Here is a 27,299-nt window from a genome sequence, read left to right as displayed (position 1 = left end):
AAAAGCATCTTATTGTATAAATTATAGTAGTTGACCATAACTCTATGCCGATCATTGTATATTGGTATTTGTTTAGTTTTGTTATTTTTAAAAGTTATATAGAGAATAGGGCAGGATGTCTCGAAAGGCCCTGGACCAGTTTGAAATTAAATTAAAACATTGGTTCTAAATCTTACAGTTAGTCTGTATAAGAAGTACAGCAAAAAGTTCCCCATCTTGTTATTTTTTTCCTTTAGAGTATTACAGAATCGTACGCTTCATCTGTTCAATTTCAGTAGCTAAGGTGCTACTGCAATTAAATTAGTTAGATTAGTTTTAATTATTACTATTGATTTTTTATTTTATTTCATAGTTTTCCGGGAACTTTTGGAAACCCGTACAATTTCAACACATGCAGTTAACCAGACACAGATTGCGATAAAATAAATGGTGCAAAGGTCGAAATGCGCTTGAATCCCCAGTTGTTGCTTACATTGTAGAGGCTGAGCCCATGAGCGACAAATACTGTGCTCCAGCAACTGAGCAACGCATTTGTGAAACTAGATTAGACCAGTAGCAATGAACCAAGGACAAAGAGTGAGTATTAAGTTAGGTGTTAGCCTTGTAATAAACTATGACGGTGTGGTGCTGTCAAACGGGTTACGTAGGCATACTTGGTGCTTTTCCAAACTGGCAACACGTTCTGGTGGTCAAGTGCTTAAAAATATGGTAAGCATGGTGTATGTGTATCTTGGGTTCATATTCGAACTGGTTTGCGCCAGCGATAGCTTTTTTAGTGTAAAAGGCGCGTGTTGTTGCTGGTGGATTTGGCTAACTTTTTTTTTTTCCTGTTTATACTCCGGCACGACAACCAAGTCATTAGAGTTTACAATAAATCGCCAATACAAATATTTATCATATTTTGTATTCACGGGCTTGAACCCCTGGTCCACTCAAGGAACGCGTACTATGCACTCTCGCTCCTGATCACTGGGCTACGTCAGGCCTCGACTTGCGGAATTGGACTGGAAGAGACTTCGAATCACTGATAGAAGAGAACTGAAACGCCTTTTGGTTTGTATATCCCGCTTCTGATGTGTTTTTAGGACAACGGAATAAATGGTGTGGAAGGTTTTTTTTTTTTTTTTTTTTTTTCTCTTTGGGTACTCATCTCAGTTCTTTTGGGGAGAGATTTTAGCTGGTCTGCTTGTTGATGTGATTTTTGTTCGTAAAGAGTGAAACTGTGTTTGCGCACGTGTGATTGTGTTCGTAAAGAATTAAACTGTAAAGCCACGGTGTGGCGTTACTTTGGGCCTTATCCGAGTACACGCACTTCCTGAGACCCGGAAATATCGAACTTGTTACCCTTTACCCACTTAGCGTGCAGTCCTCCAGTAGCAACGGAAAAACGAACGCTTACATTTCGCTACATTCCGTCTCACCATTTCGCGAGCTTCTGGAGCTACGCTAGGACTCGTTTACTCATGCAGAGTACAGTGCCTGTGTCACTACCGTAATAATCCACTGAGATGCCACTGTGAAAGGTAAGTGTGTTGATTCTCTAGTTTTTCGCCCATATACGACTTGGGATGACCGTCTCGATGTAGATTACATGAATATACAAATACAACGTGGCAAGCAGCACTTGCAATGTGAATGACAGGGATGCCTGCTGTTCCACTTGTAGTCTTCAAGATGAGGGTTAAAGACCAGCAGGTGACCAGAGGTCGGGTTGCAAAGATATCCACGTAAGTAACATCTACAAGACAGTCCACTACTTTCATCTTCTTGCCGGCAGGTACTCCCTCTCCCATTTACAACGTCTTGTCTTTTGCTTACCTTGCTGAGGGGATACTTTACTAGCGCCAGAATATGAAGTCAGCTAGTAGTTTCTAATGAATGGACTTTCTTCTTTGAATGAATGACACAAGAGAGGAGAATGGACGTTCAGTTTTGCTTAAGAGAATGACCACACCACCTAGTTTCCATGACTACGGAAGGGTCGATTTGCATGTTTACGGAAATGTGTGAATGATTTGTACCTTAGTGTTGACAAGAAATAACGCCTTTTAGTTTGGTAAATAAACAATAATACTGCAGTTTAAACGTGTTGCCATATTATTTTTTTTTTATCTACCTTGCTAATGATTTTAACATTAACAATGTAGATAACGCATGCTGTTTTATTGTTTGTCTACATTTTAATGTTAAAGTTTAAACTTGCTGCCATATTGTTTATCTAGTTGAAGGTGGAACGTAAGGGTTTTGCATATGTAATACTGTAGATATACTTCGAGCATCAGGATATAAGCTATGATTTTTTTCAGGAAGAAAATTCATTCGTAGATCGAAGAAGATTAAATGAACTCTGACTAATTGTTGTAAATGACATTCGTGAAAACCTTCTTCAAACACTGCTAATTAAATTTTGCAGATACTATTCAAGTACGAATTCGGGATCAATACGACATGCAATTAATGGGATTTCTCATGACGTAAGCAAAATTTTAGGAATAGTTTGTTTTTAGATTTAATATCTTTGCTAAGCGTTTCTTAATCGATATGTTTGCGTACAAATACTGTAGTTATCACCGTTGTTCAATCCTAAGGATTTGTATAGGTAGAAAAAACACAGCGATAACAACCTATTCAGGTTTCTTTGTTTGTTGTTTGGTTTTTAGGAGCATTAGCAACTAAGGCCATATTGCTCCAGGAATATGCAGTCGTCATTCCCTGACCTTTCCGCATCCTCCGTATTTGGTGGTCACGGGCTCGAACCCCGGTCTAATCAAGAAGCGTGTGCTACGCACTGCTGCGCCTTCCCACCTGGCTACGGAGGCGCCTCTTCAGGTTTGTGTTCATGAAATGATTTTTTTTTTTTCTTCCCTTGTTAGTTGTTGGCGCATCAGCTTCTATGGCCATAATGCACCTCCCAAAGTTTTTTTGCATTTTACTGTGATCCAAGCCCAAGGCGAGAATCGAACCCGCGACCTTTGGTTTGCCAGGCAGGCACTTTACCTACCTGGCTAGCCCGGTCGACATGAAATGATTCAAAACAGACAAATAATGTTCGAGTTAGACACTAGAAATATACATATATATTCTCCATCAGTGTGAACAAGGGCGAACTGCTAAACACTAACACAATAAAAACAGTGAAGTAGGAAAGGGATTTTGGAATTATGATACGAGGAGATATGAATTTTCTGAAGAGTAAACAGTGGGCCAGGAAAGCCCATGGTGTCCTTTCGATGATTTATCGAACGTTATCGTGTAGAGATATTGAGGTCATAATCCCACTGTATAAGTCAATTATAAGATAACGCTTGGAATACTGTGTTAAAGCATAGAGACCTTATCTGAAAAAAAAAAACATTGAGATTCTTGAAAGGGTCTAAAAACGGGTAGCTGGAATGGTGAGATCGGCAAAAGGGCCACCGTACGAAGAAAGACTCCTAGTATGTGAGCTACAGAGCTTGGAAACCAGGCACCTCAGGGGTGACCTGATTGAGGTTTATAAACCTCTGAGAGGATTAGTAAAATGAGTGAATGTGGACTTCTCACTGTTATAGAGAATTCCAGAACTAGGGGTCATAAATTCCAATACAGCGGTTGAGATTTGGATTACATTGTAGGAAGTTTTTCTTTTAGCCGCCAGCGAGTCGTTGATTATTGGAACAAGTTGCCCTCGCAGGTAGTTGAGGCTGACAGTTTGAATGAATTCAAAAGTCAACCGGAAAATTACCCGTGTGAGGAGGAAAGCATATAATTTGTAATTTTCTTATCTACTTGAGGGTTTTTTTTTTTTTTTTTTTTCCTTTGGCCAGTGCTGCTTAAAGCCTGTGGCTTCCTTGCATTATATGGCGAATACTATTACTATATCATTTAATAAGCAGCCTTTATGCAACGATGCTTATTTTGTTCCAAGGCATCTAAAGCCACAAGGCGTCATTATCTATTGCATCTTCTAAAGTTCTAAACAATGGTTATAGACATAATTATTTGGTTAGTTTTTCTGTTTGCTCCACGGAAAACAGTTTCCGGCAGAAGCTTAGTTGTCTCATATACGCCTGATAGAAAGATCCGGAAAATAAATAAGATAATTTTTATATTTGGATTCGAAGTACTAGAAAACACAAGGAATAGAATATTTTATTTGTCTTCGCCTTTCGATGTTATTTGGAAGATGATAAATTGTTTGTGATTAATCAGGTCAACTGTCAAATTAACATATACAAGAAGCGTTTGCAGGAAGAAACGCTGCTTGCTTCGGCAAGGTCACATGGAGGAGAAATTAGATAAGTCTGTTTTATGACATCCAGAACTTCTAGAAGGACCACTGTTACGAAGCGATGATCTTGAGAAGCAAACAGATATTAGATTTGCAGAAAATGCTCTTCAGCTATCAAGATTTAGGCGTCGGTGGCGGAACCCTTCCTGTTCGAAAGGGGAAAAGAGAGAATAAGAAGGAAAGAAGGAAGTGATTTTAATCACCCGTAAGTCAGAAACATTTTCTGTTTCTGACTTACAAAAGGAGGAATGAAAAACTCAGAATAACTCAGAGGAAAAATCCCAATCCTTCCCCTTGCTTGCAATCTAAAGACATTTAACTACCTTTATTGAAGTGACCTTTAAAAATCTTCCCTCTCCGACGGGATTTGAATCCAGAGCCTTTAAAATGAGTGATGTATCACCTATTCTATTACGGAAAACGTGCGTGAAGGAAGTTGTTTTTCCCTGCGACTAACTTGTTTGCTTTAGACTGCAGCGTTGTGTTTTTTGTGGTTAATCTGATTAGAAGTAGTTGATGCCGATTAAGCTCCTTATGAATAAGGAAACTTGGAAAGGAGAACTGTTTAAAGAAGATCAGAGTTTGATGACCACGGATGTTCCAGAGCAATGCTTAGCAAGCTTAGTAACCCAGAGCCTCCCATCATAATCTCTTAAGTCTGAGAGCCTCAAACCTATGAAGTGCTTACCTAACTTTTATTAAGTAAAATTCACATATATAATCTTCTATTATACATTATCAAAACCGTTATTGAATGTATGTTTGTTCACAATATTGGCCTCCAGTGTCTGCATCTACAAAAATGTCACTTGGTTTCAAATGATATCTGATTAGATTTCTAACCTTAGGAATTGAGTATGATATTAACCAGAATTTAATGAGTTAAATTTTAAATGCGAAATTAAGTGATTGATGCGTTTGCACACGTGAATAACTGATATTGTAAATCGGGATATTATAAGGACACCTAATAACAGGTGAACCAATAGTGTAATGGATAAAAGCATATTACCCATATCTTTAATTTTCTAATAAAATATTTTTGAAAATTTATCATTGGAAATTACTTGAGAATGGCCAGATAAATCGAGTCATTTCAAATTCATTAATGGCTTCGTTTTAACTACATTTAGGATGCTAATTAATAAATAAAGTAGCATACTATTAAAATGCTATAGTTTAAGCCATCGTAAAATGACATCAGAAAAAATATTATAAATAAAAAAAAAATGAAGTTTAATTTTTGTTTTATATTTTCATATACATGATCGTTAAGGGCTGTTAAACTAAACTACCAGGAAAAGATGTTTTGAAGTACAAAACTACCTTTCCCAATAGTGGAACCTTGCATGAATAAAGGCACAGTAATAGTTTCTGGGAAATTTTGGATTTTTATAAGGCAAGACACAACTTTTTTTCTGTATGAATAAAAGAAAGAAAACAGTTAACGAGTTTCTTTAAAAATGCCAGCTAGTATTAAAATCATTAGATATTCCGTTGCTGCTTGAGAAAATTATAATACTTCCATTAACTTATATTAATGGAAGTATTATTTTGAGGCATGGATTTTTCCATTCCATATTTCTGAGAGCCACAGTTCAGGTGTCAGAGGTATTTTGGCCACATCTCTCTCTCCTAGTCTTCAAAATGAATGATATAAAGACAAATCCTGCCAATCCTGGGCACCACAACAATGAAATATCGGCGACTTCTTGAATCTTCTAAGATTGGATGGGATTGTGTAAACAAGCAGATGAAGTAAAATAAGGAAAGGGAGAAGCTTCTTATTGTTTGACAACCCAAAGGGGACAATAATCACTGCAAGGCGTTCTATCATTAATTTTAAGGCAGTCATTCCGGGTTGTCTTGTTACATAGTTTGAACGACGTAGCGATGTTTGGACAGCTTTCCAAATCAGCTTTGTTAGAGGAAACTGCAATGCACGACAATTGTTAAATGCTTTATACCAGTTGGTTTTCCCGAGGCGTTTTACAGAACTGTGTCAAACAATAAAGAGAATATTGATGAAAACAGATATATTGAGTTATACCTTTTATTATTTACCATATCACTTTCAAACGGAGTTATCAGTGCGAACAAATTTTTTTTTTTTACATTTGATAGCATCCTTATTGAGTATGCTGAAACAAACGATATCTTCCAAGACATACTGGCAAATCTATTAAAAGAGAATGAAGAAGATGATACTAAAGATGAAGAACAAAAAATACTTGGTCACTTGAGATTCTTCTCGCATTTCAAGAAGCATTGAGTTTGTTGAGAACTTTCTGCGTAATACATCAGCACAGAAGTCTGCGTTATAGAAAACTAATGGACCACCATAGTGGTAGCGAAAAAGGATGGGCGTTAATGGGATGATTGTGATGTGACAAACAACGATGAATGCTCAAATGAAAATGAAATCTACTTTCAAGGTTATGATACTGGACTAGGGGAAAAAGCATTCTTTAAGTACACCAAGAAATAGAAAACACAAAAGACAAGTAATTAACTATTATGCAGGTTTTACCTTCATAATGATCTTATTCTCTTAGTTAATGCTTGTAAAAAATGGGGAAAGAAGTGAATACATATGTTTTCGCCTGTAGATTGTTCTCTTCTGTTTCTTGTTGTAGCCCTTTTGAAACTATATTCTTATTAAAATTGTACTGAAAATTTAAAAAAAGCCAGAAATAAATTTTAGAATATTATATTTCACATTTACAGGGTATGTTAACACTTATATGGAATGAACATTTGAATTTTATTATTATTTATATATTTTTTTTCAGATATAATGGTAGATAGGTTAACGCTAGAAGAAAGAAGAGTGGTGGCAAGCTTGACGGATAAAATAAAATTCAAATTTTCATTCCATATATGTGTTAACATAATTTTGACATACCCTGTATTTTTGTCAGTTTTAGAATATTATATTTCACATTTATTTTCGTCAGTTACTCAAAGTGTAACTATACCGTTGACCAGAATTGGATGAGTGGGTGCTGCTTCTTTTAAAAGAAGACGAGAGACTGAATTAAAGCCAGTTTCTCGGCATTGCCGTCGACTATTGACAAATGCAGTAGACTAGCTCAGTTCTGACTTCTTTAGTAAAGTGTATGATCGATCTGTATACCGAGCATTTTCCATAGCTTATGCACTGATGCAGCCAACTTTGTATTTTGGTACATTTAAAAATACTGTGCAAGCACAATGCCAAGTAATTTTTCTGCTCAATGAGCATGTCATGCCTTGTTGCTGCACGTTAGTTTAGTTACTCTAGTAATCAATAATATTTTAAAAAAAGTATTTTTACTCCTGCTGTTGTATATACAGAATTAGAGAAACAATTTTAAAAAGTTCTTTTTATGATTTTTAAAATTTTTTTTATTTTCTTACATTCATTGCAAGTATTTTGGCTGGTGGCAGATCTCGCTCAGGTTACTCTACAGACTTGTGGTTATTTTCCAGCGTCTTTTGCGACCATGTGTACAGGTCGGTAGCCGCGTATTCTTAAGTTAGGGGTGTGTGTGTTGATTGGAGGGGACGTGCCTCCACTTGAGGCTGACTAATTCAAACTCAAGTGAAAAGACAGATGCTATAGAGCTTATGAAATTACTTATGAAGCTCATCACTGCATTATTAATAAAAATAGTTATTAACAAAGTTAATAACTGTTTTTACAAAAGTTTATGAAAAGTTAATAAAATTTGACATCCTCAAGTAGCCATTACGCGAAAATGTACCAGGGGTGATTAACCGACTGGAATTAACTTCAGGGTAGCTCAGCCCGTGATGCTTCATGCGTTTTGTCTGTACAATGAGAGTATATTAAGGCAAATTTGTCTGTTTACGGTGCTTCTGTTTATGTTCGGGTAACTCGTCCCACTTCAAATGAATCAGTAATTTCTTGCGTCATCGACAAATTTCAAATCCGCTTCTTTACAAACGGGTGAAAGTGATATAATCACTATCCAGCCACAATGATTTAAAATAGTGAATGACGGGGATTGACTAGTCAAAATCGGAGATAAGATATATGATCAGGTTTCAAATTAAGAGAAACGCCACGTGCATACGACTGGTCGTATTCTAGAGCAGTGTGCAATTCGTGCCATAAAATGTGCTGCTGCGAACGACAAAGATTGCATAACATTGTTGTAGATAACGTTTCTAAACTAGACATGCACGAGACTGGTTTAGGAACGTTACCTGCAACACCCTTTTAGCTAAGACTTGACTCCAGCGAAGCCACAAAAAGTGTGCCTTCAGTTTATACGAGATGGGCCTTTCTTCTAGATGACAGTCATTTATTTTGGCCGAGAGCCTGTCTCTCATTACTTCCCACCAGTCGGACTCAAAGGTTTAGCGATAAACAGTTTAACATTCACAGTTTTAATTTCCTCTATTTATATGTAACTTTATTGATTTTACGATAGAGAGAGAAAGAGAGAGAGAGAAAGGTGTTGGGTTCTGTTGTGTGTCCTGGCATTTTCTACAGGACCCATGGTGGGATCCCACGTTGCACACACCCACTGCTCATAATTATCTGGCTGGTCTCCGTCAGGGTCACCTCAGCTTCCTGAGCGGAGACCAAGTTAAAAAAAAATGCGATTAGACAGAGTGCGGTAGTACAGTGTGTACGAAAGAAGAGAGGGGGGGGTGAAAGTAAGGGGATGTAGGCGAAGGCATCCCCAAGCGGTCAATGGACACTAAGTTCGATCAGCCGAAGAAAGGGGAAGGAATGGGACTGATGCATTGATCTCCATGCGTTTGGACGATTACTTCCTCCCTCCCAGCGTGCTTGGTACAGGGACACGATCCATGAACCCAGTGCAGGTGACGCGATCAAAGCTTTCGTTTACTTAGACGTTAATCCTCTTCCATGGAGAAATTTTATGTTTGAACAATATTTGTAAGAGCAAGAAATCGTTCTCACGGTTTTATCCGGCACGATCAGCAGAATTCACTATTACAGATCATACAAGTATTCCGAATACATTAAGGAGGTCTTCAGCTCCTCCTTGCAACAAATCATGTTCTGGAACTCGGGAGTATGTTACTGTACGCTGAGTGGCCGCTTTATTAAGTACATCTACCTAATAGCGAGTGCTTTTCCCTACAGAACAGGCTGAGATTCGTCGTGATATGGACTCAAAGTGTGGAAAGAGGGCCACAGATATTGTTTGTCCACGTTGACTTGATTGCTTCCCACAACTATTGCAAATTGGATGGTTGCGGATCTCCATTTCGAAGAGCTTTTTTCACCTCGTCTCACATGTGCTCAATTGGATTGAGATCTGATGACTAGGAAGGCCACCGCAGTAGTCTGAATTCACTCTCACGTTCTTGGAACCAGTTCTACACAATTCAGGCCTTGTGAAATGATGAATTATTCTCCTATAAGAACCCATTCTTAGATGGATACAGTGCAGCTACAAAGGGATGCGCCTTGTTTGAAACAGTTTTCAGACGACATCCAAATGTTGCTCCACTGGTATCAAGGAGTACAGTGTACACCATGAAAACACTTCAATACCATTATATTTATTTTATTTTATTTATTTATTCAATTTATTACATATGCTTCACCCATGCCTTCAGCTAGGAGGGTGCCTATATACATTTGTGCATTATAACTTAAAGAGCAAACATAGAAATCGTACATAAATTACTCATATCATTATTATTTCTATTTTATAGAAACATTAGTTTCTATATTCCAACAAATAACATCCAAAATGAGCAAATAAAGCAGATAAAAATATATACAGTGACACAAGCAAAAGGTAGAGACATATAAACACATACGCGTCCTAATATATGCATATACAGCTAATACATATACATACAAAACACATAATGACTTAAAACAAATTAATTCTTCAGCAAAGTAGAGTTGATGGGAGATTCCATCCTGAAGGAGATAATCAGGAAACTTCTACAGTTGTATGTGGTGGTACATGTCCTGTATCTTCTCAGATCTGTATGCTTTCTCATCACAGAACTTGTAGGGATCAATCTTCAGAGTGTTGTACGTTTGGAGGATGTTAGACAGAAAATATATCGCTAGCAGAAGCCTGCATTTTGACAGCTAGCAGGATGAGTCCATGGACTCGTGCTGTTTTCGCCATATTCTAGAACCAGCAGGGTGAAACAGCTGGAACTGGGATTCGTCAGGCCTGGCAACGTTTTTTCCAATCCTCTGCAGCCTAGTGTCAGCGTTGGCGTTCCTGAGCCCATTGTAACGATACTTTCTTTTTTTGTTGATAGAAGTGGAATCTAGTTCCGTAGTCAGCTGCGATATCCGACCCGTGAGCAGCATCAGCCAAAAAAAAAAAAAAAAAAAATTCCACTTCACCCCTCCGTTCGTTCGAAATACCTGTCCAGCTGAGCCTTAAATTTATTTAGGCTATCAACTTCCACAACAAGGGATGGAAGTCTGTTCCACCAACCAACTACCCGCTGGCTAAAGGCAAATTTCCGCACATCTATCCTACATCTGTCTTTCCTCAATTTGAATTTATGCCCTCTCAGGTGATTCTGAGCAAGAGGCAGAATCTCATCAGCATTGAGCATGCTCAAACCATTCAAGGCTTTATACACCTTTATCAGATCACCTCGTCGGTGCCTAGTCTCCAGACACTGTAATTTGCAAAACTTAAGCCTTTCTTCGTAAGAGCAACTCTTTGTTCCATTCACTAATCTTGTTGCCCTTCTCTGTACTCGTTTCAGCAGCTCTACATCCTTCTTGAAATGAGGCCTCCAGACCTGTATACAGTACTCAAGGTGTGGCCTGACCATTGCCTTATACAAGGGAATAATCACGTCCTTATCCCTGCTAGAAAAATTCCTGTATATCATTGAAAAGACACCATGAGCTACTCTTGCAGCCCGTCTGCACTGCTCAGAGAACTTCATATCTGCCTGCACAATTACCCCCAGGTCCTTTTCATTCTCTACCACTGTCAGCGTAGTACCACAGAGTTGATACATTGCTCTGGGGTTGCTATTTCCCATAAGTAGTACTTTACATTTGTCAGTGTTAAACTTCATTTGCCACCTCTCAGCCCATCTGCTCAACCATCCCAGATCCTGTTGCAGCAGCATAGCATCAGTAGTGTCCTTAACAACCCAGCCAACCTTTGTATCGTCTGCAAACTTGGACATTAAGCTTGATATACCATCATCAATATTATTTATAAATACAGAAAACAATAATGGACCCAACACTGAACCCTGAGGGACTCCACTAATAACATTAGTCCACGATGAGCAGTGTCCATTGATTACCACTCTGTCTTCTTCCCCTCAACCACCCCTTTATCCATAGCAGAAATTTGCCTCCAATGCCACACTGCTCCAATTTGTGCAGCAGTCTTCCATGTGCAACAATATCAAAAGCCTTTCTCAGATCCAAGTATATAATATCAAGTTATTCCCTGCATCCGGTTCTTTTGTGACTGCATCATAGTATCCAGTCAAATTGGTCAGGCAAGGCTTCCCCTTAACAAAACCATGCTGTGTCCGAGCTATAATTGAAGTCTTGTCTAGATGATCCTGCAGTGCTTCTTTAACCAGTGCCTCCATTAATTTTCCTGGAACAGATGTTAAACTCAGAGGTCTATAATTACTTGTGTCAGCCTTTGATCCTCCTTTGTGAATTGGGGTCACATTTGCACATTTCCAGTCTATGGGTACCTCCCCTGAGTCCAAGGAAGCTCTCATAATTATGGCTAAGGGTTTGCTTACTTCCTTTGCTGCCTCCTTTAATATAACTGGGTAGATCCCATCCACCCCAGGTGCCTTTTTTGTGTTTGTCTTCAACAATTTCTCCTCCACTTCACTCTCAGTTATTACACGATTATCTAGCTTACTGCCAGAGTTGAATACACCTATGGCATTGCCCTCGCTGAATAACTCATGTGTGGATGTCGATGGAAAATATTCATTTAGTTTGTTAGCTACCTGAGCAGGATCATCAACAGTTGAACCATCGATATCAAGTGGACCAATCTGATTCATCCCCTTCCTTCTAGAGTTTACATAAGTAAAGAACTCTTTGCTGTTTTTCTTTGCGTCCCTTGTCAAAGATTTCTCGTAATCTGCCTTCGCCTGCCTAACCTTCTTTGTAACTTGGTTACAGATAAACTTATATCTATCATAGGCTTCTGTGTCACGTGTTAATTTATATGTATCCCATGCATTTTTCTTCTCTGCCATATGTCTCATTAGTTCATCTGACATCCATTCAGGCATACACCTTGAACAATATTTCTTAATAGGCATGTAAAACCTAGTAACTTCCAAGATAGGTTCTTTGAATGCTTCCCATTTTGAATTTGCTGTTGGTAACATCATCAGTTGGTCCTACTCTATAGAATTTAAATACTGTCTCAGACCATCGTAGTAGCCTTTACGAAAGCAATAACCCTTCCCTTTAGCCCTGATGGTAGTTACCTCTTTGAATAAATCCTACTTCAGCACACTGTGATCACTGCCATTGTGGTTCCTCTATCTGCAGATTCTTAATGCATGAAGAATCACTACTGATAATCAAATCAAGAGTATTACTCCCTCTAGTTGCCTCCCGAACATGCTGATGTAGAAAACAATCATCCAATAAATCCACAAAAGCCTTACTAGTGTGTGAGTGACCAACCACAAATTCCGGTCAATATCTGGGAAATTAAAATCCCCCATTATAAGACTCTCTGATTTACTGGCCCACTCTATTTTCCTATACAGTTTCTTATTATACTCATCAGAGTCATTAGGCCTATAGCGCACTTGTACTCTCAATTTTGATCTCCCAATGCTCATGTCACACCAAACTGGCTCGACACTTCACTGTCCAGCGATGTCGACTGGCTTCACTTCCTTCGATTTTGTGTTTCTTAACTCATAGTACAAATAACCCCTCCTCCTTTCCTATCTTGTCTATCCTTCCTGTACATATTGTACTTCCCAAATTCTAGTTCTGCATTCCTTATATCTGTGTGACACCACGTCTCTGATATCCCAACAATATCCGCCTTTGATGCTTTGAGCAATACCTCAAATTCATCAAATTTATTTACCAAACTCCTAGCATTGGTGTACACGCAAGTATATATGCACCTGTTCTTTTTCTTGGCTATCCTAATACATGTGTTTACTTGTACCGCAATGACTCCCAGCAGTCTCTGAAATATCCTGCATCTTGTTTTCCAGGCTTCTGTTCATTCCAATAGAAGCAGTGCAAGAATCACTTTCACCTCTGTCAGTGGCTACTGTTAATCTATTAGTCCTTGTATCCCCCCAAGCTAGCAGTTTTCCGACCCACCTAACACTGCCTCGATAGCATCAGCGAATATTCTTGCACCATTTCTATATAAGTGTATCCCATCCCTGTAGAAGCAGTCCCTTCTGTTAACAAGTACAGACCAGGCTGAAAAAAATTCTGCCCCTTGAGCCTTGCACAATCTTTCCAGGGCCGAATTGATCGACAAGGCTCTCATCATATACTCCCTCCTATCGTGTCTGGGCAGAGTTGCAGACACTTTCAAATTCAATCCTAATTCACGGCTTTTTTTTTCAACAGTGACCTCTACTTGTTAAGTAATTCTGCCGGTCTCCTACTCTTAATATCATTAGTGCCAACGTGTACAACTATATCACCTTTTGTGCCCTTAAAAGATGATATCCGCTCTACAACGTCACAACCTTTGGCCCTGGCAGACATACTCTGGTCCTGTTCCAACTATCCTTTTTATAAAGCCTGTTCCCCGTTTCCTGACAATAGATTCAACAACTACTAATTCCTGTGGGATCAGCGCATTCTGCCTTGGGGGGGTTGCCGCTGTGTTGCGTGATGACCAAGTTCAAGCTCTGGCGTTGATGTGGGCAGCTGAGAGCTTGATGGGCCCCTCACTTTAGATCCTTAAAGTTGTACGTACTGACATGCCTCACTTGTACTGGCCGTTCTGTTATCCTGCACAAGTCTTGTTAGCCTCCGTTGTTTTCTTGCATCAGCTCTTTCCAACAACAGAATCGCCTTTGGCTGGATGTGATTTGTTTATTGGACCAGTCTCGTGACATCCGAGCACAGCTTCTGATGTAAGGAGACTCAGCAGGGTTGCATTTCCCGAGATACTCGTACCATGTGTCTGGTGCAGACTGCACTGCCACGTTTATATTCACTTAAATCTTTTGTCTTTGTCTACTCTTACTGAATTGCACACACAGCATCCATACGTATGAGTATGTATCCACTTGAAATATCTGCGTGGTATACGAACACGTGAAGATGTTTCGGAAGGAGGTGTGGGGTGTGAAAGTAGACATACTTCTGTATTCCTTTATTTTATTGTATCACTTTTTTTAAATTACACTTGACGTCTTTCTTTTTATTATCCCTTTATTTAGTTTGTTCTGCATCCTATATCTTTGTATTAGTATCTCTCTATTCACCTGTTACCTTAGTATTGTTTTTCTGACAATTTTTTTTTTCTTATATATGAAGCAACCTCCTCAAAACACTAATGCCCACAATGCAACCTGATCAATACAATGCGAATATCGAAGAGCTGATGATTATTTTCTTTACAAATATGTATATGCAGAATTGTGTATATTTAGCAGTAGAGTCTGTCACACAGAACTCTGTCAATCAATGTTACCACAGCATTAACAATACAGCTTCAGTTAATCAAATGTAACCCCAGTACGTAAATCGACCTCTTAATTAGCAATGCTGAATTCAAGGAAATATGTCTTTCAAGCTTTCATTGCCCGCCATCTTACAATGCCTGTAATTCTTAATGAACGCTGTTACAGTTATAATTACGAATGATTCAGATCCCCTTATAATTCAATTCCTATAACTCTATAACACAATTCTTGCCAATATAAAATTCTCTCTAACTAATAGACCGCCTTTTATATAAATGTGACTCAATTCATATTACACTTATAAGTATGGTGTTATGTTATTCCACATAACATCATACCTATTATCCATAATCGTGCAATTTACAGTACCTATCTTATATAATACCTGTAATTCATAACCCACCATTCATAAGGATGAATCTATGTCGATCAATACCTTTTTATTCAGTCTTAATAATTCAATTTGTTTTCTAATTATCATTACCTACAATATCTGTTTTCAAGTTATCTTACTTTTATATTTATTTTGCCTCCTCTTTTTACCAATTATTTCGTTAAGCTATTCTGTTTTATTCTCTATCGCTCATTTTTCTCTATTTTTACAACTATAATACTGATTTGAAGTACACTCTTGCTTATAACTACTAACATACATTTGTTATGTTAATAGCAATCGGAAAGATCTAGCCAACCAATAAACAATACAGGCTACCTTAATATTTACTGTTTCAAATAGAGTAAACCTTTACTCATATAAAAGTCCCTTCAATTCTTACGCAACTATTAACGTTTATTGACAGTTCTCCGTCACGAGGATAAATTTACGATTCAGCTGTTACTTAGTGTTAAACATTATTTTTGCTAATAACTTTAGTTCAAGCCCGAAACAGGATAAGTATACCTTAAAACTGCATATTTCAATTTGAAAAATCTTGATTCTATCTTTACCTGACGCAAGGCCGAACAGGCCTTCCCCAAACATGATATGCAGCTTGAAAAGTACATCCGCACTCCTCAAAATCAAACTCTGTTCTACATATTAACTGTGTTCCACGCTCTAATTCGGTTCGACACGCATTTCCACGGGAAAATTTGCATATATTCTTCAAAAGTTATGTGACTCCTCCTGCTTCCCAATTTTTTTTTTTGGTAGTTGTTGGCGCATCGGCTTCTGTGGCCATATTGCACCTCCCAAGGTTTTTGCAGTACTTTGATCCAAGCCCGAGGCGGGAATCGAACCCGCGACCTTTGGGTTGCCGGGCAGGTACTTTAACCCACTCGGCTGCTTCCCAATACAACTTGTTCAATGGGAACTGTCACTTTTGACAGGCTGCCGTTTTCTGTTGGTCTGAACCTTCAATTTTATGAGTGTTCAAAGTTCTTTGTTTAATAATTGCATCTTAATCAAATGAAAAGGGTATAAACAAAAATGTCTTTCCTCAGTCTGTTTCTGTTTTAAAGTTTAAACTTTTTGCTTAATATCATATATATATATATATATATATATATATATATATATGCAATAATTTTTAAGACAGAGCACCCCATTTCATGAAAAGGCTAGGTGTACCTAATAAAGTGGCCATTCAGTGTAAGTGTTCTTGTTTGTCCTGATTTGATAATTTCGAAAACTAAACCTTTACATCGTGAAGACCTTATTTAATAAAGGGTAAAGATAAATCAGCAAACTTTTTATGTTTCAGTGGATTTAAGTTTGAAAATAATAACATTTAAATATTTGGAGGAAGAAATGTTTCTTTCGTTAATGAGTATTTAACTTTTTGTCACTAGTAAAATATTAGTAGCGAAGGCGTAAGGAGGTAGTAATAATAATGCAAATAAAAACATTTTATTTCATGCATAATGCTTATTTCAACTATATGGCACTCCTGAAATGATAATAATAGTAATAATTATTGTTGTTAAAATCAGTTTAATGATCAAAATTCCGATACTGCCATTAGCTAGGATGATGATGCTTTTTTTTAGCCTACAATATTTGTTAATAGTAATTTACAGGTGCCAGCTAAAAGAAATCTAATGTAACAATTTATTTATTTATGTGAATTATTTGAATTACTCTGAGTTTTTGTTGACCATACGGCACCTGTTGATTTCAACCGTGCAATTATTTCTCTAAAGATGCATGCGTTTACAATTGTTTTCTTTCATAGTTGTAGTAAGAGTAAGTTTTTGATTCCGGTTTTTGCGCCAAAACAACTCAAGCAATGTAAAGCAATTGCGGCTGTAAAGTGTGTATTCTATGGTCAGTTTTCCTGTTTGCTGGATGAAAAACGTTTTCTGGGACAAAACCGTGCAATCCTCATTCGAGGCAGACTACCTCGGCCAAGGTATTGAAGTTTCTAACTCAGTCAGTGGCCTGCATCCTTTGCCTTCAGAATATTATTTTAAATTATTTTTAATTTGTTTAAAATTTCCAACGTATTCGTCTGGAATATTCTTGTGTTCGTATTCGTTTGGCTATTCAAGTTGAAAATCGCACTCTCGAAGTTTTCGTTTTCCTGTTTACTGTACTTCAATTAGATCTTCTGCCAAACTACATGGTTAATAAAAAGGGGCTGATCCGACATGGCCGTCACAGGATAAGAATATTGCATACAGTTATTAATTGCCTCCAAGGAATGATATTTAAGTTTGAAGGGAAAAAAAGGGGAATATTCCCAAATATATGGATTTCCCGCCACTCTGTTGAGCCAACGGAGTGCCCAGTGCTCTAGGCTAAGGATAAGATTTAAAAGCAACTGACCACATTGGGGACGTGTATAGTGTGTTTAGGGTCTGACGGCACCAGGGGTTCCCCCCATCTCCGCGTAGTATACATTGTCGTGTGCTACAGAACATGTAGGGGCCAGAGATTTAAACGTAAATAATATCCATACACATTCCCCAGATTGTTCATCAGACCTTTTTAGCTGTTGGGCCCCTGGTGGGGCCCACCGTTGTCCATGCAATGATCCGGGTAATCAGGTCAGGTACACAGTAATTTTTTTATACAGTAGTACTCTGGCAGATCCTGCCACTTAGTTTCCTGAGATTAGTATTAGCAATGGCCATATGGTGCAAGGAAGCCTATGGCTTATGCATGCTACACCAGCCAAAAAATAAAAAATAAATAAAATAATAATAAGAAGAAAATATAATAACAATAAAAAAAAATAATTAATAAATAAGAGAAAAGGAAATGGACATCCTAAGCGTTTCCCTCCTCCCGTAGGTAAATTATCCAGCTGACTTTTGAATTTCCCCAAACTGTCAGCCTCTACCACCCATGTAGGTAACTTATTACAATAATTTATAACTCGCTGGCTCAAATAAAACTTCCTGTAATCCAGTGTAAACATTCCCCCCGCAACTTTAAATTATGGCCCCCTAATTCTAGAATCATTTATAACCGTGAAAATTTCGTTCTCATTCATTTTGCTTATGCCTCTCAGAGCCTTAAACACCTCAATCAAGTCTCTAAGGTGCCTAGTTTCCAAGCTCTGCAACCCACATATTCGGAATCTTTCTTCATATAGGTGCCCTTTTTTCGATCTCATCAGGTGAATTACCCGTCTCTGGACACCTTTCAAGAAGCACAGTGTCTTTCTTCAGGTGCGGTCTCCATACCTGAACACAGTATTCCAAGTGTGGTCTAACATTAGCCTTATACAATGGGATTATGACGTCCTTATCTGTACTAGCAATTGTTCGATACATCGATAGGACACCATGGTCCTTCCTTGCAACCTGTCTACAATGCTCAAAGAACTTAAAAGTCTGACCGTATTGTAACACACAAGTCTCTTTCCTCCACTGCCGGTTTTAGTTCAACTCCGCCAAGTGTATAAGTTATCTTGGGGTTACTGTTCCCCAGGTGCAATACCCTTACACTTTGCTGGATTAAAGCATAGCTGCCATTTTTTTTTGACCATCCCTGAAGTCTATTTAGGTCATTCTGAAGAAGCTCTGCTTGGCGGCGATCATTAAATACTCTACCAATCTTTAGATCATCTGCAAATTTAGACATCACGCCCTCTGTCCCTTCATCGATGTCATTTATGAAAATCAGAAACAACGGTGGTCGTAATATTGATCCTTGGGGAACCCCACTTCTTACATTAATCCAATCTGAGGAATAAACATTTATCACAACCTCCTGCCTTGAAGCTATCCAGCTATCTATCTGAGAATTTTCCCTGTGATCTCAACCTGTTCCAGCTTATAAAGTAACCGCTCATGTGGGACTGAGCCAAATGCTTTGCTGAAATCCAAATAAGCAATGTCGAAATTCCTGAGGTAGGTTCAAAGTACAGCTCTTAAGTGACCCTGTAAAAATAGCTAACCAGATTAGTTTAAACATGATTTTCCCTTTACAAAATCATGCTGAGTATCCTTCAGAATTCCATTTCTATCTAAATGATCCTGAATTGCAACTTTGATCATTGTCTCCATGATTTTCACCACTACTGAAGGGAAAATCATGGAGACTTTCCGGCCAGTAATTTCCCACAAGAGCTCTTAATCTGTCAATCCCTCCAGTGTCCAGGCTCGAAAATAGGGGTAAGTTTTCCCGTGTTGGGTCAAATTAAGTCGCAGGCTCCACTCCTGGTGGTGCCCTTCCGTCAATTCCTTTAAGTTTCAGCTTTGCAACCATACTTCCCTCGGGACTAAAACACTTTGGTTTCCCGGAAGCTGCCTGCCGAGTCAGTTGAGGAACTCAGGCGGATCGCTGGTTGGCATCGTTTATGGTTAGAACTAGGGCGGTATCTGATCGCTTTCGAACCTCTTAACTTTTGTTCTTGATTAATGAAAACATTCTTGTCAAATGCTTTCTCAGTTCGTTTTGCGATAGTCCAAGAATTTCAACTCTAGCGTCGCAATACGAATGCCTCCGTCTGTCCCCTCTTAATCATTACCTCATGTTCCGAAAACCAACAAAATAGAACCGAGGTCCTATTCCATGCTCCATTATTCTGGCGTTACGCCTGCTTTAAGCGCTCTAATTTTTTTCAGAGTAAACGTGCCGGTTATCCAAGACACTCGGTGAAGAGAATCAAGGAAAACCGGTGAGATTACTCAGATTTCAGTGGCTAGGACCGAAAAAAAAGGGGGGGGGAGGGGAACACTAGGATTGGATTTGGTCGAAAGAAATATAGATACGTAAGTTATGTGAATTAAAATTTTGGGTGTTGGACTCAGTAAATTTTGACATGGGTTGGACGCTAGTTGTGAAGCTAGAGGGATAGGGAGTTAAAGTGAATCGGGTAAGAGCACCCTATTCAGACCGCTAGGTGGGTCAAATGAAATCTCCGCTGATAGTTGGCAGCGGAGCTGCAAAGTCATTGTTAGGTCTTGTCCTGAGGTGACACAGATCCCGGGAAAATTGGTGGAAGGACTAATTCAGGTAGGTCTAAAACGGTGTTGAATCATTCGTGGGACAGAGATCTCGTCCAGGTATAGATACCAGTATAATGGGATGCGAACAAAACATTTTTGAATATATTGATCAGCTGAGGATTTCTTATTCCAGTAAACTCTAGTTTATGGATCGCATGACAGCATAAGTCTTCGGGCATCATCTCAGTTTAAACCAAGGTCTAGGTAAGATGAAAACAGAACATTTTTAATCTCTTTTTTGCCTGTAACCTGTTAATGACGATTTGAACATTGTTAGGTCTGTAAATGTCATTCCAGCAATTTTTTCGGTATTCAGTTGTAATGAAATATTAGTATGTTAATCCCAAACGTCTAATCTTAAAACAGAACGAGGACATAGTCCCTTTAAAAATAAGCCACTGTTTTACATCTGCGGTGCTGTGGTCTCTTTCTGATCATTTGCGTATCATGTGAAGTTTCAAATTACCTAATAGGAGAAAGTTCTTAAGACTCGCGTAACACAAGTAGTACTGTATTTCTGGTACTACTTTTGTATTGACGATGACTACCAATAGAGGTATAGAAAAAGTAGATACAAAAATTAGATGCTAAATTAAACGTCTTCTTATTTGTGCCTACAACTTGTAGAATTTATTGTTTCTGTGTCTCAGAAAACTTAGAAAATTGAAAGTGGTATTAATTCACAGACATCAAACAACTTTCTTTGCTTCTAGAGTAAGTCAAATCAGTTTCTGCGATTACATATCTGGTTATATACATTTAAATTAAGTTGACATTGCATCAAAATATAGAAACATTTCTCGAATCATACATGTCTGTAATTTTGTTGCCATCTTATATTATCTCTTTTATAAAACTGTTTTTATAAAGAGAGGATTTTACCGCAGCGTGAATAATCAGCCAAGCTTACTGAATAAATCTAAAAGTAAAGGGCTACTACTGACCAGAAATTCTATTTTGAATGAAACTATTTTACCTAAAAAACTTTTAAAATAATAATCTGCCACAGTTATATTCGTACATTAAGTATTAAATTTGTAAACTTGATTAGTAAAGGTTATTTAGTTATTTTTCTGTTTCTAACGAGTGGAGACAACGTGAAGACGCTCATTCCCGAAATTAAATAGAATCTTTGGCTAACTTATAGATTTAGTTGCGTATGTGAACTTAATTCAGTAAAATAAGCTATATAAAGATAAAGTTATGCATATTATTTCGTAATATTAGTTGTCTGAGGTTCAGCTAGAACTTCAATTGCTGTGTGAGTACTTAGTTTTCTGAATGCCTGTCCCTTTTTAATATGCGCGAAACTTTTATCTCACTACTTGACCCTTTAATATATAAGAAGATTTCATAATAAAAGGTGTCGTTCCTGTTTCCAGCATTTACCTGCATCGACCTTATTTGTAGGTGGAAGGTACGACCGAGCCCATATGACGTCACAGACTAGTTGGTGTTTCTCGGACAGACAAGAGCTACAAGCGGAGGTTTGTACGGAGCTCTGCGTCTACGTTAGCTCACCTCAATTGTACCTTATCTACAGCTACTCACGACTTAATCTTATATTATTCCAAAAATCGGAATTAACCTCGTTTTTCATCGCGGATTTACAAATAATGTCATTTGGACAGTTGCAGGACAAACAAGTTGAAATGGCTCAGTTGAGGGAGGGGGTGGGTCTTTTCATAAATACAGTATATTGGCTTACCTGAATATTAGACACCTGTCTACAGCACGGAATTGGTAGCTTACTGCAATGCATTTAGAAAATTAACGTGATCTTTGTGAAAAGACTTTCATATAATAAATAAATTTTCTGTTTATACTCCGGGACGACCAAACAGTCAGAGGAGTTGCATACATTTATTGTTTTTCAGGATTAATAAGTTTTCGTAGTGTGTAATGTTTTAACTTTTTTTTCTCAAGTGATCAGTGACTAACCATCTGCGGGAAAATAAAATAAGAAAAACCCCACACTTTAAAGGTCATGCAGGAGATACGTATGTTCGTATCGAACTCGGCTACATATGCTTTGTTTCCCACAAAGGGCAGCACCAAAATATACCAGCTGAGCTCATGGAGACTAGAATAGAACTATGTGAGAGAGAGAGAGAGAGAGATTATATTTGTCTTCCTTGGAGCACACGCATCCAAAGTGCGTCCAGTGGATGCGGAAGCGCTCTTTTTCGCCTATCCTTTGTATGTATTGATTTCCTGCGACCCACGATAGAATGAACACTGTTAACTCTTTCCACGCTGGCTTGCCCCACGTGCCTTGCACAAGCCTGACCGCGTGCTCTGCCATATTGTAAGCTAGCATCAACGTTAGGTGGCAGTGTTCTCGTGGATTATTATTTGATTACGGTAGTTTCCAAGCATTTTTGGTAGGTTGTGTTTAAGGAAAGTTGCGTCATCGAACACGGCCCATAAAGTTTAATATCGGACGTATAAAGATTTTATAGGGATTCACATGGAGCGTCAAGATTTTATAGAGGAACCGCCCCCTGCAGAAATTATACCCGAAAGTGGTAATACAGTGTTAGTTTCATAAGTAGACGTTGATGTCTAATAATTTGTTTTTGAATTTTCTCCGAAGCAGCTGAAGCCATGAGGCGGCCAGTCTTGATAATAATGTACCAGCCGAAATGAATCTGATGCTTGAAATATTTGATTCACCGGTCACTATTCGGACGTAGAGATGGCAGCGATATTATAAAATTAGTAAAACGCTTAAAAGTTAAGAGAAAAGTGCTGACATGCCTATAGTTTTCTCTCTTGGCAGTGCGTGTTCCATGTCTCCATGTTGAGAATGAGAATGTAAAGTGATTATAAAGAAAGCAGTAATACCAACTTCCTGATTAGTATTCCGATGTTTATGGAATTGTCCCTGGGGGATATGTTTTCCTAGAACAACTCAGGTATTCTTTGTGGAATTAAGATCAAGGAACCAGGTAGATAAATCCCTATGCGTTATTACTTTACTCTGTTTAGGTGTTCTAGCTAGCGAGTCATGTATGGTGTTGCATTGTTGTTTAGGGTGAATTCATACTAATTGCGCCCACAGAAAACAAAGTGAAGATAAGGTTCCAAGATCTCACTGATAGTTACGACGTGTCAAATTCAGTTGACACAGATGCTGTGGGCTATTCACTATATACAAATATGCCTGTCCACACCATCAATCCACACCTTAACATTCGCCCTTCCCCTTGGGTCTTTACAGGTCATAGAAACTGCTCCGTTCTTTTCCGCTAAAGATACGACGTTCATCGGTTTATAGGCTGATTCTTTCCGAATCAATCTCGAAGAAATACTATAGGAACTGATATACAGTATATTATTTACGAGGGTGTAAAGCTTGCCATCTTGCAGTTATGGCAATATATCGATCGCCTGTGTGAAGTGACTTCAGAACGTCCCCATGTCTATGTTCAATTTCTGTGTCCTGTAATTGTATTCGTAGCTTGCTTACTATTCTGTAATCGACATTTAGTTGTCTTTTAGTTTCTGATTTGCGTATAGCCTTTTCCATCCATTCCAATTCTGTCCTCCAACTGAGAGTCGCATAAATGCTCTGGCCTATACATTTTGATAAGGGCTCATAGGACAGATGATCGACATAGAAGTATTTTATATGATCACGTGATTTGTATATTAGAAAAGCTTTTATGTAAATTGCTTTTCACTGAATTCGACATTTTCCATATGTACCATACTTTTATTTATTCTAACTTGTGGTAAAAATTTATTTGTTTATTATATTTGGATAGGACATGTACAATATGTAGGGGTTAATGAAAATATTATTATTCATGTGGACTAATGATATTAAGCATACACGATCTGACGATTTGTTAGACAAATATAGGACCATGTTGAAGAAATGCCGCGAGTTAGGTCACAATGTCTGTGACTGCAATTCTGCCAAGGCATGTCAGGAGGGATTATATGCTGAAAGCCTTGTCGATTAACTCAAGACTTGAATGACTCTGCAAGGCTTTTCGGGGGGAAATTTCTATCATCTTGGCCCGAACTTGTAGGTAGAAGGAATCTGTTTTATAGAGATGGGATACATTTAAACAAAGGTGGTGCAAGAGTTTTTGCCAGTATTATTGTGGATACATTAAAGGTTCAGGGAAACTGCTAGTTTGGGGGGAACAAAGGTAATAGATACGCGTTTATCTGATAATATTGATCAAATTAACGCTTGCACATACCTCAAGAGTTCTTGTTTGTTACCGCAACAGAATATACAAAAAAAAAAAAAGATATAACGTTTCTGAGGGCAGAAACGTTTCAAATGAGCGGACAGCTAATACCAGGGAAGCGAGCTTAAATAACTTTAAGGGGTGTGTCAGGGTAGTTAACTATACAAGAACACCAAGTCTTAATCGTTTATACAGTAATGTCAGAAGTGTTGCCAATAAAATGAGTGAATTTGAACTGCTGGTTAGGAAAAGTAACGCTGACATAATAGGGCTTACGGAAACGTGGTACCACCCGGAGATAGGGGATGACGAGTTTCAGTACGGTATGTATAATGTATTTAGGAAGGATAGGGAAGATAGAAGGGATGATGGGGTCATGCTTATCAAAAGCAACCTGAGCGCAACGAAAGCTTTCCTGGATTCAGATATTTTGCATGCTAGTACAGAATTTGTATGGTGTGAGATAGTTGGAAGCAAAGGTATAATAAGAGTGGGAGTAATCTACAGGCCAGTTGATTATGAAGACTATGATGAGTCTCTACAGGCAAATGGAATGGGCAAGTAAGCGTCAATGTCTTATTATGGGAAATTTTTATTTGCCTCTAATTGATTGGAGAAAATGGGAGGAACACTCCACATTGAAGGGGGGGGGGGAGACAAATTTTTAAAATAAACTAGATGATTGCTATTTGTACCAGCATGTCAGGGAAAGTACTAGGGAAAAGAATACTCTAGCTCTCATTATCACCCATGAACCAAATGACATAATAGGGCTGACAGTACCGGAAGCAGTAGCAAGAAGTGATTATGGAGTTCTACGGTGGACGATGAAGAGAGAGGTAGTTAAAGGCAAAGGAATGGGTTATAACTTCAGGAAAGGAAATTACGACGGCTTAAGGTGCTACATGGCCTCTGTTAACTGGGTAGATATCTCACAGAGAGCGAATACAATTGAACTATGGTATACCTTTAAAACATTAATCACAGAAGCCTTGAATGCGTGTATACCATTAAAAAAATAATCCACGAGGAGGATTCCAAGTTGGATGAATAATGAATTTGCCAGATTACTTGAGCAGTAAAAGACAGAATGGAAAAGTTGCAGAGCAATAAAGAGTAGAGAAGCCTATAACAGCTACAAATCGATCTGTAATAGTGCCACAGAAACTATTGCCAGCCTAACCGAAGGTTAGGCTGGCAATAGTTTCTGTGGCAGCCGGTCTTTGCCAGCCTAACCGAAGGTTAGGCTGGCAAAGACAGATTATGAAAAATCGCTGGCAAAGAGAGCAAAAAGGGGGGTGGGGGAAATAAGGAATTCTTCACATATATAAATGCAAAGAAGAGAAGGACAAATCAGATCGGACCCTTAGGAAATGGACATGGGATAGTATTAGATACCCGAGATGAAGTTGCAGATGAACTCAACAGTTACTTTGCATCGATATTTACAGAAGAAAACCCTTTACGTCAATAAGAAATTATGGGAGTGAAGTTGAAAAAAAAATGTAATTAATGATGTTGAAATTTCACACGTTTATTTAATGAAAAAACTTTTCGGCCCTACAGGCCAGTACGGCTACTGGGGTTGATGGCATATACCCTATACTTTTAAGGGAGGCGGCAAGTGAGTGCATTAAACCATTGAGGCTAATTATGCGAGCATCACTGGACTCGGGAGTGATCCCGTTGGATTGGAAAAGTTCCCATGTGTCTGCAATACATAAGAGAGGTTTAACAGTGAAGTGGGAAATTACCGACTGGTTAGTCTAACTTCAGTAGTACGGAAAATTGTGGAGACAATGATCAAAGTTGAAATTCAGGACCATTTAGATAGAAATGGAATTCTGAAGGGTACTCAGCACGGTTTTGTTAAGGGAAAATCATGTTTAAACTAATCTGGATAGCTATTTTGACAGGGTCACTCAAGTGCTGGACTTTGGGAATAATTTCGACACTGTTTATTTGGATTTCAGCAACGCATTTGACTCAGTCCCACATGATCGGTTACTTTATAAGCTGGAACGGGTTGGAATCACAGGGAAAATCCTTAGATGGATACCTGGATGGCTTCAGGGCAGGAGGCAGAGGGTTGTGATAAATGGTTATGCCACAGATTGGGTTGATGTAAGAAGTGGGGTTTCCCAAGGTTCAGTATTAGGACCACTGTTGTTTTTGATTTTCATAAATGACTTCGATAAAGGGATAGAGGGCGTGATGTCTAAATTTGCAGATGATGTAAAGTAGAGTAGCTAATGATCGTCGCCAAGCAGAGTTTTCTTCAGCATGACCTAAATAGACTTCAGGGATGGTCAGAAAAATGGCAGCTATGCTTTAATCCAGCAAAGTGTAGGGTATTGCACCTGGGGAACAGTAAACCCAAAATAACTTATACACTTGGCGGAGTTGAACTAAAGCCGGTAGGGAAGGAAAGGGACTTGAGGGTTACGATACGGTCAGACTTTTAAGTTCTCTGAGCATTGTAGACAGGTTACAAGGGAGGCCCATGATGTCCTATCGATGATGTATCGAACAATTGCTAGTAGAGAGAAGGACGTCATAATCCCATTGTATAAGGCTATTGTTAGACCACACTTGGAATACTGCGTTCAGGTATGGAGACCGCACCTGAAGAAAGACATTGTGGTTCTTGAAAGGGTCCAGAGACGGGCTACTCGCCTGATGAGATCGACAAAAGGGCGTCCACATGTGGAAAGACTTCGAATATGTGGGTTGCTGAGCTTGGAAACGAGACACCTTAGAGACTTGAT

At 38.5% G+C, this 27,299-nt stretch overlaps 1 protein-coding gene across 4 annotated transcripts in view; it reads left to right on the top strand.

Annotated features, from left to right (window-relative positions):
- Positions 1-1,407: 1,407 nt before the first annotated feature.
- LOC150080735 (uncharacterized) overlaps positions 1,408-27,299 on the top strand; it is an 856,799-nt gene continuing 830,907 nt past the window's right edge. For all 4 annotated transcript variants that reach the window (XR_016547438.1, XR_016547439.1, XM_090382087.1 and 1 more), the window contains exon 1: positions 1,408-1,523. The gene's annotated coding sequence lies outside the window, so the exon portion shown is untranslated. The remainder of the gene's footprint in view (positions 1,524-27,299) is intronic.

The sequence above is a fragment of the Mastigoproctus giganteus genome, chromosome 9, assembly GCF_048544385.1.
Source record: "Mastigoproctus giganteus isolate SK-2022 chromosome 9, ASM4854438v1, whole genome shotgun sequence".
In the NCBI taxonomy this organism is placed as follows: domain Eukaryota; kingdom Metazoa; phylum Arthropoda; class Arachnida; order Uropygi; family Thelyphonidae; genus Mastigoproctus; species Mastigoproctus giganteus.
This window is presented reverse-complemented; position numbering and strand designations above follow the sequence as displayed.